This window comes from Sciurus vulgaris, assembly GCF_902686455.1.
Source record: "Sciurus vulgaris genome assembly, chromosome: 5".
Taxonomy (NCBI): Eukaryota; Metazoa; Chordata; class Mammalia; order Rodentia; family Sciuridae; genus Sciurus; species Sciurus vulgaris.
In genome coordinates, this window is record NC_136465.1 from 3,681,557 (window position 1) to 3,695,959 (window position 14,403).

Below are 14,403 nucleotides of genomic sequence, written 5' to 3' on the forward strand. Positions count from 1 at the left end.
GCCCACAGGCTCGAGCTTGCAAGGGAACCGACCAGAAGACACTGACCAGAAAAACACTTTCAGAAATTAAAAACAAATCAGAAAGGTCAAAAGTTCTTATCATTTTACTATTCATAACGTAGATGAAAATCAATTGCTAGATAAGTTCATAGATATGAAAAGGTAGACACAGACACTTACAAGAAATGAGATTTTGACATAATGAAGGGTTCAGTGTCCCCAACTCTCTAAAGAAAAGTGACCTTTTAAATTATTTCTACTCCCTCCCCATATCTACTCCTTTTTTCTACTAGTCCCCACCTTCCTCAATTAGCTTTTCTTATTGTTAGATCATTAAAGAGGCCTCACTTTTGGTAGGAAGTGAAGTCTGACATGACACATGAAAAAGTCTACTTCGAAAGTGCATTGAAAGGCAGGCACAACAGCACACGCCTGTCATCCCAGCTGGGGAGGCTGAGGCCGGAGGATCCCGAGTTCAAAGTCAGCCTCAGCAAAAACGCGGCTCTAAGCAACTCCGTGAGACCCTGTCTCTAAATAAAATACAAAATAGGGCTGGGGATGTGGCTCAGTGGTCATGTGCCATGAGTTTAACCCTGGTACCAAAAAAAAAAAGTGCATTGCGTAAGCTGGGAGGACCCCTGGGCCCTGTACCTCGCCAACAAGCAAACCACCAGGCAGGGGCTCACAGGGTTCCTGGGTGCTGTGTGCACAGTCCGTAGGGGAACCCACTGTGGAATACACCTGTCTCTACCATGACCCTTGGCAGTGGAAGGAGCTGGGGACTGTGTAAGGCCTGGGGAGTGCTCACGCTCGGCTCGGCTCTTTTCAAGGCGAGAGCTAACAGAACCAACACCCATCACTGAATTCAAGCTCCTGCGTTTTTTGTTTACTTGGTTTTAATCTTAGTTTAAAACACATTCTTGCATGTAGCACAGGGCACTTGGGCTAGCCATTTAGAAGTCAATGGGATTAATAGAGGTGACCTGGCCTCAGGAACCTAATGGCCCACGGAGTGGTTGAGTAATGGACTGCATCGTTGAATGGCGAAGTAGACTCTGACAGGACTTCCCATACCTTGCTTTAGTTTTGCCAGTGTTTTGCATCCTCTTTAAATACCTTAAGGTTTGACGTTTTAGAGTAGCTCGTGCATTTCGAGCTTCTTTCTTTATTGCACCCTCAGTTCCATGGCGTGAGAATGCAGAAATTTACGTGATCATCAGGCATTTTCCCCTGAGTTCTTCCTCAATGATTCTCCTACTAAATAGAGTACTGCTGCATTTATCCAAGGCTTATTCTGTGTGTCTTAATGCCATCAGAATGGTTAGTTGGCACGATGGTGGGAGATTTCCACGTTTGTGTATCTAACTCCCTGCCCTGCAGACCCTCTGTGCCACAGTAACGGGGGGAGGGCGGAGGGCTCTGCTAGATCACCTTTCTGTGCTTCTGCTTCATCCAGCTACTGCTCTCTCTGAATTCCAGCTAGTGGAAAATATTTCCCTACCTTAGAATAGATTATAATCTATTTCACGATGTAACCTCGATATTGACTTCTAATACAAAGCCCCCAAAGACCCTTCCCACTGTTAACAGTTAGACATGGTGGTTCCAGGCTTGGGCCACTACTGCTGTGGGTATCGGGCAAGCTCTGTAACTACTCGACCTCCCAACCTCAGGAGCCTCACCACGTTAAACAAAGATGCTCACAGTGCTGACCCCAGAGCACTCAGCTAGATTTCAGCCTGGTCATGGTTTTAGCAACAACTGCAGCCACACAACACGAATCCAACCCTGACTATGAGCACCTTCTTAAGAAACAGTGTCAAAAGCATTTGTAAGAAAATGAAAGTCAGGCCTTGCCCCAGATGAAGGGCAGTGGCACCCCATACAGGGCCAGGTGGGGACTGTCATCTGTACAATAGTGGCTTACTGTGTGGGATAATCGCCATCAAAGGCTGAGCTGGGACATTCTCAAACTATGGTTCTCACGTCTTGAGCCCAGAGTGGGTCTCCATTCCTCTTCCTGCAAACCTCAAACCCAGAACCCTCTTTTTTGCCCTTCGTCAGTATAAACACAAATAATCTGTTTTCTGACATGCCCAAAATAGATACCAAAGTTTCTCATAGGAAAATGTGTCACAAAAATATCTTCTTAAAGTGAATTTTAACTCTAACAACTCAAAGTTTTGAGTTATGTTAAATGCATTGGGTCCCTAGATAATTCATTTCTTAAGTCTTGTTTTGTCAGATTGACTTTAACAAGGATGAGGAAAAAGAAAGTTCTTTGTCTGTTCCAGAACATTCCATACACCTACTTTTTGAAGACCAATGTCAGCAAATGCAATCTGTCCTCACCATCAATCTTGCTCTTGTTCAACACAGGTAAAATTAACCATGTGAGAATTAGCCCATATGGTTAATTCTAATAATACGTGATGGATTTTTCTTCTAATCCCAATATTACTATTGATGGGTTACTTGGAAAGATTATTATTTATTCAGTGTATATAAAAGATCTGGAACTAGTCTGTTTACATCCTTCTTGTGTGAGAGTTGGTAGTTTGCACCTGTCAAGGAGTTAGTCTATTTCATCTAAGTTATCAGATTTTGTGGGCATGGAATCATTTGCAATATTCCTTTATCATCCTTTTAGAGTCCATGTGAGCATTTTTATATTGCTATTTTCTACTTTGTATTCTTCCTCTCTTATTCACGATTAGTCTAGCTAGCGTGTTATCAATTGTTACTGGGATTTTCAAAAAGCCTTCTCCGGGATTAATTGATTTCTCAGTTACCTCCCTGCCTTCAGTTTCATTGGCTTCTTCTCTAATCATTGTTCTTTCTTTCCTTCTTGCTTTAAGCTTCCTTTGTCCTTGCTTCTCTTATTTCCAAGCTGCATACATAGGTTGCTGATTTTAGACTTGTTTTCTAATATATGCATGTAATACTATAAATTTTCCTCTAACTACTGCTTTTCCTGTAACCTACATATTTTGAACCCTTGCATTTCCATTTTCATTTAATTTAAAATATGTTCTCATTTCTATTGAGGTGTCCTCTTTCTTAACCATGTATCATTAGAAATGTGTTGTTTGCATCCAAATATTTGGAAGATTTCTCAGCTGTCTTTCGATTATTGGTTTCTAGTTTACTTCAAGTGTGGTCTCAGAAGACACTCCGTATGAACTCCTAGGATGTGGTCTTTCCTGGTGAGCACCCCTTGTGAGCAGGGCAAGCCTGTGTATTCTGATATTCCCCAGAGGGGCTGCCTATCAATCTCAGTTAGATGTGACTCAGTAATGGTGCTGTTCAGTCCTACTGTACCCTCACCGCTTCTTCTGCCTCCTGATCTGCCCATCACTAAGGAAGTCTCCAACGTGCTGGTGAACGTGTCCACTTCTTTCAGCTGCTTTAGATTTTGCCTCGGTCATGTGGACGCTCTGTTGTCAGCACAGACACGTTCATGCTTGACATTTCTTTTCAAGCAATCCGCCCTTTTATGATTGGGCAACAGGACTCTTCTTATCCTCGTCCCTGGGAAGCTTCCTTCCTCTGAAGTCTTTCCGAGTGATTGATCCAGCCTCTCTGGCTGTGTGTTTAGCAGTGTAAGCATGGCGCACCTTTCTCCATCACTTTGCTTTATCCCAAGTTCTCAGACTTAAAGCAAGATTGTTGTACACGGTGTTTGCTTGGGTTTTGCTTTCCTCTCGCACTCTGGGGATCTCTGTACTTTGGCTGGTTTATTCACATGTATTGTTGGATCAATAGCTACCACATTTGTAATTGCTTTCTAATCCTTATAACCATATTGTTTTTACTCTTCCTTTCTTTCCTACTTTCTCTGATTTCAATGGAGCATCTAATGGAATTTGTTTTTGCCTTCAGTCTATATGATTTACAGTTCTCTCTGAAAATTATTTTAATGGCAGCCAGAGAATATAGATTAAATATTTTATACAACCTAAGTCCATCGCCAGATGATCCTCTACCACTTGCACAGAGCTCAGACACTTGCCATAGGAGGTCCCCAATCCATTGTCTCTTGTGACATTCCTGACATCCATTCCAGTTACCCACATCTACCTGCAATGAATGCCTCGCTGCTGTTGTCCAACTAAATCAAAGCTTAACATTCAAACCCCGAGTAGGGAAACTGGAGGCAGGTTTCTCCCGGGAAGTTTTCCTCATGTATTTCACTCCACTCTGTCCTTGCTTGCTCGTGTTCTACTTCTCCGTGCTCCTCTGAAGCCACAGAGCTTCCTCCTTTCTCCGGTGTGTTTCAGGATGTTCCCCTTCGTCTCTACGTTAGTGCTGTTTAAGTATGACCCACCTCGCTGTGGTTTTTGGTGCTATCCTGCTTGGTGTTCTCTGGGCTTCTTGGTTCCACAGTTTGGTGTCTATCATTAATTCTGGAAAGATCTCAGCATATTTCTCATACACTTGCTCTGCTCAGTCGTCTCCTTCTTCTTTTTTGTTATTCCAATTACTCGTCCTTTTTTGAAACCTTCCCACAATGCTTAGAGGCTGTATTCTGGTTCTTATTTTGCTTGCATCTTTTCTTTCAGCCTGGGGAGTTTCTTTAAGCAGTGTTCAAGCCCGTTCTCGGCTCAGCTCCGTCTGGCTCACTGAAGAGCCCTCAGACACATTTTTCATCTTGTTCACAGAGGTTTGATTTCTAGCACTCTTTCCTTTGACTCTTTCTGAGAGTCTGCTTACATAGCCATCTGCCCCTGCATCTTCTCTATTTTCCTCACTATTACTCTTGGCATATTAATCAGAATTATTTTAAATATTGTCTCTGGTAAGTCAAAATCAGTTTACATTCCCTGCCTAATGCCAACATCGCTGCTCAATCTCAGTCATGTCATTGCTTTGCCTCTTTTGATTTATTTTCACTGTTTTGCCTTCAGCACGCTAGCATGACCCCTATTGGTGCAAAGCAACTGAGGTGAAGAGGACGTTGGTGTAAAGATTCTCCTCCCCTGACGAGGGGTGGGGCTGCTTTGGTGTCTGCTGTGATGGTGGGTGTCAGAGCCTGAGTCCCTCCTCAGAGAGCCTGCAGAGCTGTCGCAGGAGACCCACTCACGCAGGGGCCCGTCTGAGGGGCAGGAAGGAGTGGCAGTGCCTGGGCGTCTTTCCGCATGCCCGCGGGTCGACGACCTGAGGCCTTGTTGTTGCTGTTTGCCATCAAGGCAGCTCTTGTTCCACTCCTGCCTCCAACTACGCTCCTCTTGGTAGTGTGCCCACTGTTTCCCTGAAGCCCTGACACCTCCTGATTTGACTTCCAGTAGTGAGATCGGGAAGCTAAGGACTCTGCCACCGCAAGACCCTTTCTCCCCCGATTTGCTTCCAGAAAAGACGCATCCCGGAGAGGAAGCCTGTCTTGCCAGGTGGAGTCTGGAACACGTCCGCCAGGCGAGCAGGCGCAGGGCGGTGAGTCTAGCGTGTTGCCCAGAGAATCTGATGGAGTTTATGGGGCCGAACCCACTGAAGCACAGGGCTCCTCTGAGACTGCAGCCCCAAGACTTTGTTCCTCTCCCACTAGGCCACACAGCCCAGAGCAGTTCACAAAGTCACCCTCTTTTTCTCCTGCCACATAGCCCCGGTGGCCTCTGCCTCGGTGTACGCAGGTTGGCTGTGACTCTGCACACACCTGTCTCTCACCAGTCTCAAGCGGCAGTTTTCTCTGCACCTCAGTTTCCTGGTGGGTACAGAAAAATCATAGATTTTTAGTTTACTCAACTTTTTCTTTTTGCAAGAACATGAGGAACAATTGAAGTCCTTTGAATGTCATACTACAAATGAAGTCTTGGAAAATTTTGTTTTCTGATACACCCTCTACTAAACTCTGTGAATCACTAACCTTTTTTCAGTTTAGGTACAGAGCCCTACTTTTGATAATTCACAAATTCACATACCGCTCAAAAAAATGAATTCTAACTGTAGCATTCCCCAAGTTCCCAAGGTAAGAGGTTTTCACATATCGAAATGTGTCTCATTCTCTTTGGGGTCTATAACAAAATATCATAGACACAGTCACTTATAAACAAGAGAAATGTATTTCTAACAGTTCTGAAGATCTCAAGTCCAAGCTCACAGTGCTGGGATATTTGATGTCTAATGAGGGCCCTTACCAGTTTTCAGATGGCAATTTATCAATGAGTCCTCACATGGTAAGAGTGTTAAGGGGCTCCCCAGGCCTCTTTTCTAAGGACATTTATTCCATTATGAAGGCTTTACCTTTATGAATTAATCAGCTCCCAAAGGCCCTAACCCCAAATATCATCATCTAGGTGATTAGGGTCAATATATGAATTATTGCAGGATTTTCTATGAGACAAGCTAGGATCCTAAGACAGGAGATCATGACCTGATGTGTTTCTCCAACAGGACAAACCTTTTTTACAAAATGGGACTATGTATCCATGGGATTGATAATGCAAATTAAAGGTCTTTGCCTTTCCTTGAATTCTGTCTGCTCCACCAGCATCAAATGTCCCATCGACCTGTCATCAATGTCATTTCTGTTGGAAAGTCTGGAGGAAGAGCTCCGTTCTGTGCTGAGGGGGTGACCCAGTGCACATGCAGATGGACAACGGTTATTTTTGAAAGTCACAGGGGAATGCACTGTGGTTGTTTTGCAGATTTGTTAGGTAATTCCCTTGACCTCTGACACAGCATATCTATCCAGGTCCCAGGAACATTCTCTCATGATTCTCCATGATTAATATGTAGATCCATGCCCTGTGTTATTAACATTCCTCAGTAATTTCCTTAATATCTAGTCAGTGAAAATCTGCCACAACACCTGCCCTTCACTGCCTCCAGGGGACGCAGAGCCCTCCCGACAGAAGCATTTTTGAGCTCCTGTGAGGAAACGATTATATAATCTATGGAATAAATAACTCCTTCAACTCTATAAATGAGCTGAATGAACAAGTCCTGTGACCACCTGAAACTGACTCGACCCTAGCAAGGAGCTGGAGGTCTTCTCAGGGGTCGAACCCGGAGGCCTCCCCCACCAAATGCACTACTACATTGCACCTCAGAATACCTCCCCTGTCCCTGCAGGTCCCCTCCCCCTTCTCTGAGGCTTCTGACCAGGCCTCCAGGGGACTCCCTCTGCTTAAGTATTATTTTATGGCTTTGCCTTTTGGTCTGCACAACATTAAGCCCTGCCCAGAAAGTTCAGTTTGGTAACTTTACTGGAAGTGCACTTTCCCTTTGTCTTCCTCCAGTAACACTTTGTGTGCACAGTAATGCACAGACAAGTCCCAGGAAGTGCAGGGTGAATGGGGCACCGTGGTATGAGAGGCTGTGGGGTGGGAGAGGGCTTCCGGAGGCCCTGCAGCTCTTATCTGTCTGACGAGATGGCAAGACAGATACCAGACCTGGCCCCTCGCTGCATACGTTTCTAACTCCCCCAGGACAATGCACTTCACCATCACTGCCCACGGTGCAGAGAGATTTCGTTTGCACTTAGTGATGCCAATGATGCTTCACGTGAGTTTGAAGTCAACAATAAATTGCAAATTACCGGAAGTGACCATATTTATTTATATACAGGCACAACGCTTTAACTGAAAAATCGTTGTGACCATAGACTTGGGGTTTCTAAAGAAGTTCTTCATCGACTCTCCCAGGAAGATGGTGCTATGCAGACTATAAGTGTGTAGAGGGGGATAGCAGTAGCTAAATGTGGAAAAGGACCTTCGTGCACTCATGGATGCCTGGCTGGTTTTCCTGGCTCAGGCATCACTGAAGGGGAAGCTATTGCTGAAAGCCAGGGACATTTCTCAACCGTCGTCTCTACGGATTCCTAAATATCATACACGTGGTGGTACAGCCACTCCACTCCAGTCAGGGAACAGGAGCAGTCGTCGGCCATTCCCAGTCTCCTGGTCTTTGCTTTTCCGCTGAGAAGGTGCCGGGTGGCGTGCCGCATGGTGCAGACGTGGACTCTCGGTGGAAGGGCCTTTCTTCCGTGTGTGAGGACAACACCCAGCATCTTTACTCCTCCTGGTTGGCCACCATGGTGGTTGGTAAGCCCGGAGCATCTGACACCCATGCAGCAATGTCACTCATCAGTGCCCGGGACCTGTTCCTGTGACGCAGCAAACTCACTCAAGGGCCTCACGCACCAAGGGACTCTGTTTCATCCTGCTACTTCTGAAAGAAACCTGGGTGTGCTTCACTCTGGTCCTACAAGTGGAGCCCAGAGAGGCAAACGCTCCCTTAACCCCAGAATAAGAAGGAGGAAGAGGGTGTCATTATGAAGTCAACCCCAAAAATGAATGCTGGCCATCGGTTGAGCATCGACAATGTGCCGGGCTCTCTGTTCAGCTTTGCCATCTAAAGTCTCTAACTCTCTCCTAGTCTGCAGAATTTTTTTGGTAGATATTTAGATGAGGAGACTGAGGCTCTAAGAAATTAAATAATTATTAAGGGGGGAAAAGCGTGAATTCCAGTTCTTCCCAGTCGCAGAGCCTACAAGTTGCTAGTACTCAACAGAGCTCTAAAGAAGAAAACGTAAGATGTTTAAAATCAGACATGCTGCCTCCCTGAGCAAGATGGAGGCGCCTTCAGAGCCAGCACTGACCTCTCTGGCAAGGTCATGCGAAGGGGCTCAGATGCGCTAACCGGACAAGGCAGGAACCAGAGCTGAGTGAGAGGAGAGGGAAGGCTTGATCAGACTGGGGGTACTTTCTGCTGCTCTTTCACAAGAGCGCTTGCATGGCTTGCGGAGGTCAAGGCCATAGCGGAGAAGGTTCATCAGGAAAAGTGGTGGGAGCCACGGAGGGCCTGCGTGGAACAGCCTCTGGGCTCGGGAACAGGGCGCCGCAGCCCTCGGCCAGAAGCCAGAGAGCTTCTCAGCCTGTGTGAGAAGCCTGGATCAGCACTTTCCAGAGCTGGCCTAGCTATTTCAGCTCCTTTTCTTTGCTTCCTTGCTAAGAACCTGCTATACTTAGGTCAAGTATTAAAGAGTTTAGCACATATTTTTTTTTTTTTTTTTGGCCCAAGAGAAACTGGATAACCACCACTGAATTTCAATCAGTTTGAAAGTTTTGCAAGTCAAATGATGTAGAAGAGCAGCTCATTTGAGAATGAAACTTGTGAGGGAGAGTAGAGTCAGGAAAAGAGGGGGCAGCCCAGAGCAGGGAGAGGACAGCCTGGGCTGTCCTGCAGCTCCCTCAGGCCACGAGCTGTTCCTGCCTTTGGCACCTCCAACCTGAGCCTTCTGTCACAGCTCTGTGGTCACTCACACCCAGCTCCTCTCACTGGACACCCTCTGGTTGGGACCCTCTCTTCCTCTTTATGCTCCTCTTAATGCCCATGGATGGCTTGGACGCTCGGTGAATATTTCTCTGCTGAATGGCATTAATGACTCATTGTCCACCAGCAGGAAGTAGAGAGCCAAGGCTGGCCCAGAAGACAAGTTTCCAGTACCATCTCTGCCCTCAAGCACTCCCCAGGGGTGTGGCACTGACACCTGGGTCCACAGCTCACCTGCGCTTCTCCAGGCCTGTGGGCTCAGGCCTCGTTTCAGGGCCAACCCTGCCTTCCAGGCTGACCAGCTGTGTTCTGTAGATTAGAATTCCATTCCCATACCCTCCCTGGCTGCCATTAATCTTAAGAAGAACCACTGACAAACCCGTAAGGAAGGGAATCCTGCACGTGTTTCCAGAGTCAGGCACATGCTGCCAAGGCGCACGCCAACCTTCCCACCATACTCTTTGGGGCATCGTAACGAGAGGAGCTTCTCCAGCCAGCAGCTGCAGGGATATTACTATTTGGACAGAGCCCAATTACTGTGCATCCCTCTTAATTAATGCAATTATCAAAGGAATCTATACAAATAGAACTCTAATTAATTGTAACCAATTAAGATTTTCAACTGAAAATTCTATGATTATCATTTCATAGATTAGGTACGATGCTGTATTGTCTTAAAAACATTTCTGGAAAAGTCAAATGGCAACTTGATACATGAATTAAGCAGAGAGAAAGAGAGTCTTAAACTTATGGATGATTAACTTGAGTTGAATTCCCTTGAATAGTTTGTTTCTACAAAATACATCAAAGGCAAAATTTTTTAAATGTAAAATTATGAACATCTATCGTATTTGTAGACCTATAATCTGCTAAAAACTGTGGCGTAATACACACACACACATGTCTGGGGAGGCAAGGGACATTTCATTTTAAAAATCAGAAAATGGAAATCAAACATCCCCTGTCACAGTTGGAAAGTTTCTAGCAGATCCTGTTAGATAGTAGTACAATGATACGTTCTGAGAAGCAAAGAGACATCAAAGTCAGATGTTCTCAGATTCAGCAGCAGACCTGCTTTCTTAGCCTAGGTTCATGCAGAAGAGCAGTGCAAGGGGGTGGGCCATGAACACCCAGAGTTGGCTTGCCACTATTGCCTACACCCTAGCTGGGATCACAAGAAGGACATGGAGTATTCTCAAGCCAAAGAACATGGGGAGAGAGTGATGTACCCAAAGAAGGTGATGCACAATCTTTCATGCCAAATTGTTGGGAAGTAGCCATTGGGTTTCATTTGAATAAATATCCTAAGGGTCATTCAGCACCTCATGTCTAACATGGTCACACCACGTCCATTCTTACAAATCCTGGCTGCATGGTGAACACAGAATCTGCATGTCACCCTCACACATAGGAGAATGACACATACACACACGTGTATTTGTACATAGTGCCCACAGATACATGTACAAGCACAAACACTGCTACACAGTGACATAAACCCCACCACAACCTCCCAAAGCAGACTTTTCTACATGGACTTAATGTAAAGGTAAAGAGCCATTTGCTGATGAAACGTATGGCATGTGTTCTAGCAACTGCAGGTGCTTTAGACGCTGAGGCGCTTAAACTGACCTGCCAAATGCAAAGAAGCAGCAGCTCATCTGCATACCATCTACCCCTCCTTTCTCCAGACTGGTGGTCTCTCCCTCGAATTCCCGTAAGCACAGGGCAAGGAGACAGCTTGGGTTTGACGGACTGGCATCCCCAGAAATCTGGCTGCCCATTGCCTCCAGTGACCGACCCTGGATTGTCAGTTCCCACGCCCTCCCACCCAGCTTGGTGAGCACGGCGGTTAAGGAGCAGGACAGTGGGCTGGGAAAAGCTGCAGTCTCAAACATCGTGTCAGGTGTGGAGACAGACATCCTTTGGATGCTCCTGGCAGGGACAGGGACTTCTAGCGGAGACACTTGCTGCACTGAACACTTGGCGTCCTGGCCACAGGGAGACCCATCTGTCAGAGTGGCATCCTGCCGACCTCTAAGTTGGTCGGCTGTTTGCAGCAAGCAGGGGCCCAGCCCTGCAAGAGGGCATCTTCATGGGGAGTCTGTGTGGGACGACGAGAGTCCTCTCGTCCCAGGAAGCCCTTCTCTCCTGCCAGCCTCACAGGGGCCCAGAGCTTCCCTGCGGCCGCACCTGTTGACACTTATGCATAGAACAGACTTCCGTTTGCCCTGGAAAGGCAAAGCCAGCACTTCGAATCATGTTCTGATGCCAAGAAGGCAGGTGGTGATTCAGCAGGCGTCTGATGAAGTCAGGAAGATAACTCAGGGCATAAAAGTGTTTCCATAAGAGAAAGTGGAGTGCTCTCTGTGGAAGCACCTTGAGGAAGCGCCTGTGTGATCACCATCTTAAAACTAAATACAATGTCAGCACCTGGGGCCGACCAGAGCAGGAGCTGCTATCACGTTAGGACTCCTCTAATACCAGCGGTCATTGCGGACAGCGCTGCGGGCACCTTACAAACACCGCGCAGTCCTCCGACAAAGCTGCTATGCCGGTGGGATCCATGCACAGGGACACAGGGTGGCTGGCAGTCACTCGAAGTTGCCTGTCTGTCGATGAAGGGCCTTTGCTCAACTTGCAGCGCACATGTTCTTCTGGCTCATTGAGATCTGAAGGCTGGAGGCAGTGGTCTAGAAATAGACAGTGTATGGGACTCTCAAAGGCTGCCCTGCACCTCAGGACACTCGGGAGCGACGAGTGTGGATTGGACCTTCCGATCATCCCTCCTGGAAGCTCTGCAGTAAAAATATTTGACATGCAAAGTCTAAGAACTGCCTTCACAGATGCCTTTTTTTAAGCAGGTCTCCTCTTGCACAGGGCTATCTGGTCATGACCAGGGAGAAGGTGCCAGCTTTGTTTAGCAAAGGTGAGGCTTGCTGCCCACCTGCGCCTGGATTCAGCTGAGCACAGCACTCCCCCGGAGAACAGAGGAGACCCTTTGCAGAGTGCTTATTTTTGCCAGCTGTCCTTTTCCAAGATACCATCTCCTGCTGTTGAGGTCAGCATCACCAGGAGGAGAGGAGGGGCAGCATTTATTTGGGCTTCCCAGGAGGACGGGGCTCCAGAAGAGCCCTTGGAATGCGACTGTCTCCCCAAAGGAGTCATGTCCACAGCTCACAAGAATCAAAGGCACTGCAGGACAGGACGGGCTTCTGAGGTCACAGCGAAGCCGCAGCTGTTGAAAGGGCAGTGAGGTTAAGACCAGGTGGGGCCACATTTACTAGTGGGAGGAACAAGATAGGAGACAGGGAAACGTATTTAGGAAAGTGACTACTCCTGTGTGTGGTAACGAGGTGAAAAAACAAAAAATGAGCATGGAAATAATTCTAAACTTGATGTTTTTATTATAGCATCATGATTATACATAGTACCTGGGCTCCTTTTGACAAAGTTATACGTACAAAGAATTTGATTTCAACCTCCATCCCCCTGCCCAGCCCCCGCTTTCTCTTTCCTCTGCTCTGCGGATCTTCCTTTCACTCCTCTGTTTATTTTTAATTGGTAATTTGTACATACACATAAAGGTGATGGGATGTTTAAATGTCTTATCATTTTTATAGTGATAAGTACCTATTATTAAAGAATAAAAATAGTCCAAACATTTACTTAAAACATTCCCCCAGAATATCCAGCTTTGTCCTCTAGCTGTGGCTGGGTAGAGCCTTCGTGGGGCAGACTGGCTCACGGGCCAGGACTGAGCGCTCTGCCCCACACCAGGCTGCCCTCAGAGGCCAAAGACGTATTCTGTGTTTATGAGTTGCACCAACTGCTTAATGGATTTCTTGTTATTTCCTCTTAGACTTTGACCTTCCTCCTACATGATACCCGCTCCTGTCTTGCTGCCCAGCCATCTTCTCTTCCTTATCCATTGTCTCACACACTTCATGACCTGTTTTTCTGCTCAAATCTTTCTAGCAAAATGACAAGGATATAAACATTAAAAACACCTATTATTGATGCCCAGACCAGAACAGTGGAGTTGGGCTTTGAAAGGCTACAAAGGTTAAAAAAAAATGATATCTGCTTTAGGTCATTTCAAATTGATAAACATTTTCTTTACCCAGTCTTGCTATTTCAGTGAATTAAGCTTATTATTTGAATAATAAACCACCCATGAATTCATCAAAAAACTTTTAATCTAATAGATATGTGCATGAATGCACACGGATATATTTATAACCTCCTGTTTTTAATTGTGTGTGTGTGTGTGCGTGTGTGTGCACACCCAACTAAGAAGTACAGTAGAAAGTGAGTACTATGGTTTGGAGTTGAGGAGTCTCCCCCCATAGCTCCTGTTACTGCGGGAACACTCAAGGCAAAAAGATTAGGTTATGAGACTGTTGTGGTTTGAACATGAGGTGTCCCCAAAAAACTCCTGTGGAAGACAATGCAAGAAGGTTCAGAGATGAAATAACAAGGTTATGGGCAGGGCAGCCTGATAGTGGATCAATCCCCTGATGTCGATTAACTGCAGTGGCTGTAGGCAGTAGGGTGTGTCTGCAGGCAGGTAGGTCACTGGGGGTTTGCCTTTGGCATTTGTTCTGTCCCTTGTTAGTGCAGCTCTCTCTGTCTCCTAGTGGCCATGCTCTGAGCTGACTTTCCCTTCCATACCCTTCTGCCATGACGTTCTGTTTCACCTGGGAGACAGAGCTATGGAGTCAGCTGTCTATGGACAGAACCTCTGAAATCATGAATCAAAACAAACTTTTCCTACATTGTTCTCTTCAGGTCTTTTTGGTCACAGTGACGAAAACCAGAACAAAACCTGACTATACCAGGGAGGTGTGACCCAATCAGCCCATCGTACTTTGCATGAACAGACTGGGCGGGAACTGTTGTTAGGTGGGGTATGGCTGAAGGAGGAAGGCCATAGGGGCGCGCCCTGGAAGGGTGCATCTGCCCTAGGACCCCTCTCTTTCTCTGCTTCCTGACCATGCCATAAGCTGAGCAGCTTTCCCATGCTGGATCATTCCTACATGATGTGCTGGCTCACTTTGGGCCCAGAACAATGGAGTTGGTGGTCTGTGAACTGAGATCTCAGAAACCATGAGCCCCAAATAAACTTTCCTT

At 46.4% G+C, this 14,403-nt stretch overlaps 1 protein-coding gene across 1 annotated transcript in view; it reads right to left on the reverse strand.

Moving 5' to 3' along the window:
- LOC306662306 (CUB and sushi domain-containing protein 1-like) overlaps positions 1–14,403 on the reverse strand; it is a gene marked incomplete at its 3' end in the record, with an annotated part of 487,379 nt that overhangs the window by 412,057 nt on the left and 60,919 nt on the right. The window lies entirely within an intron of this gene.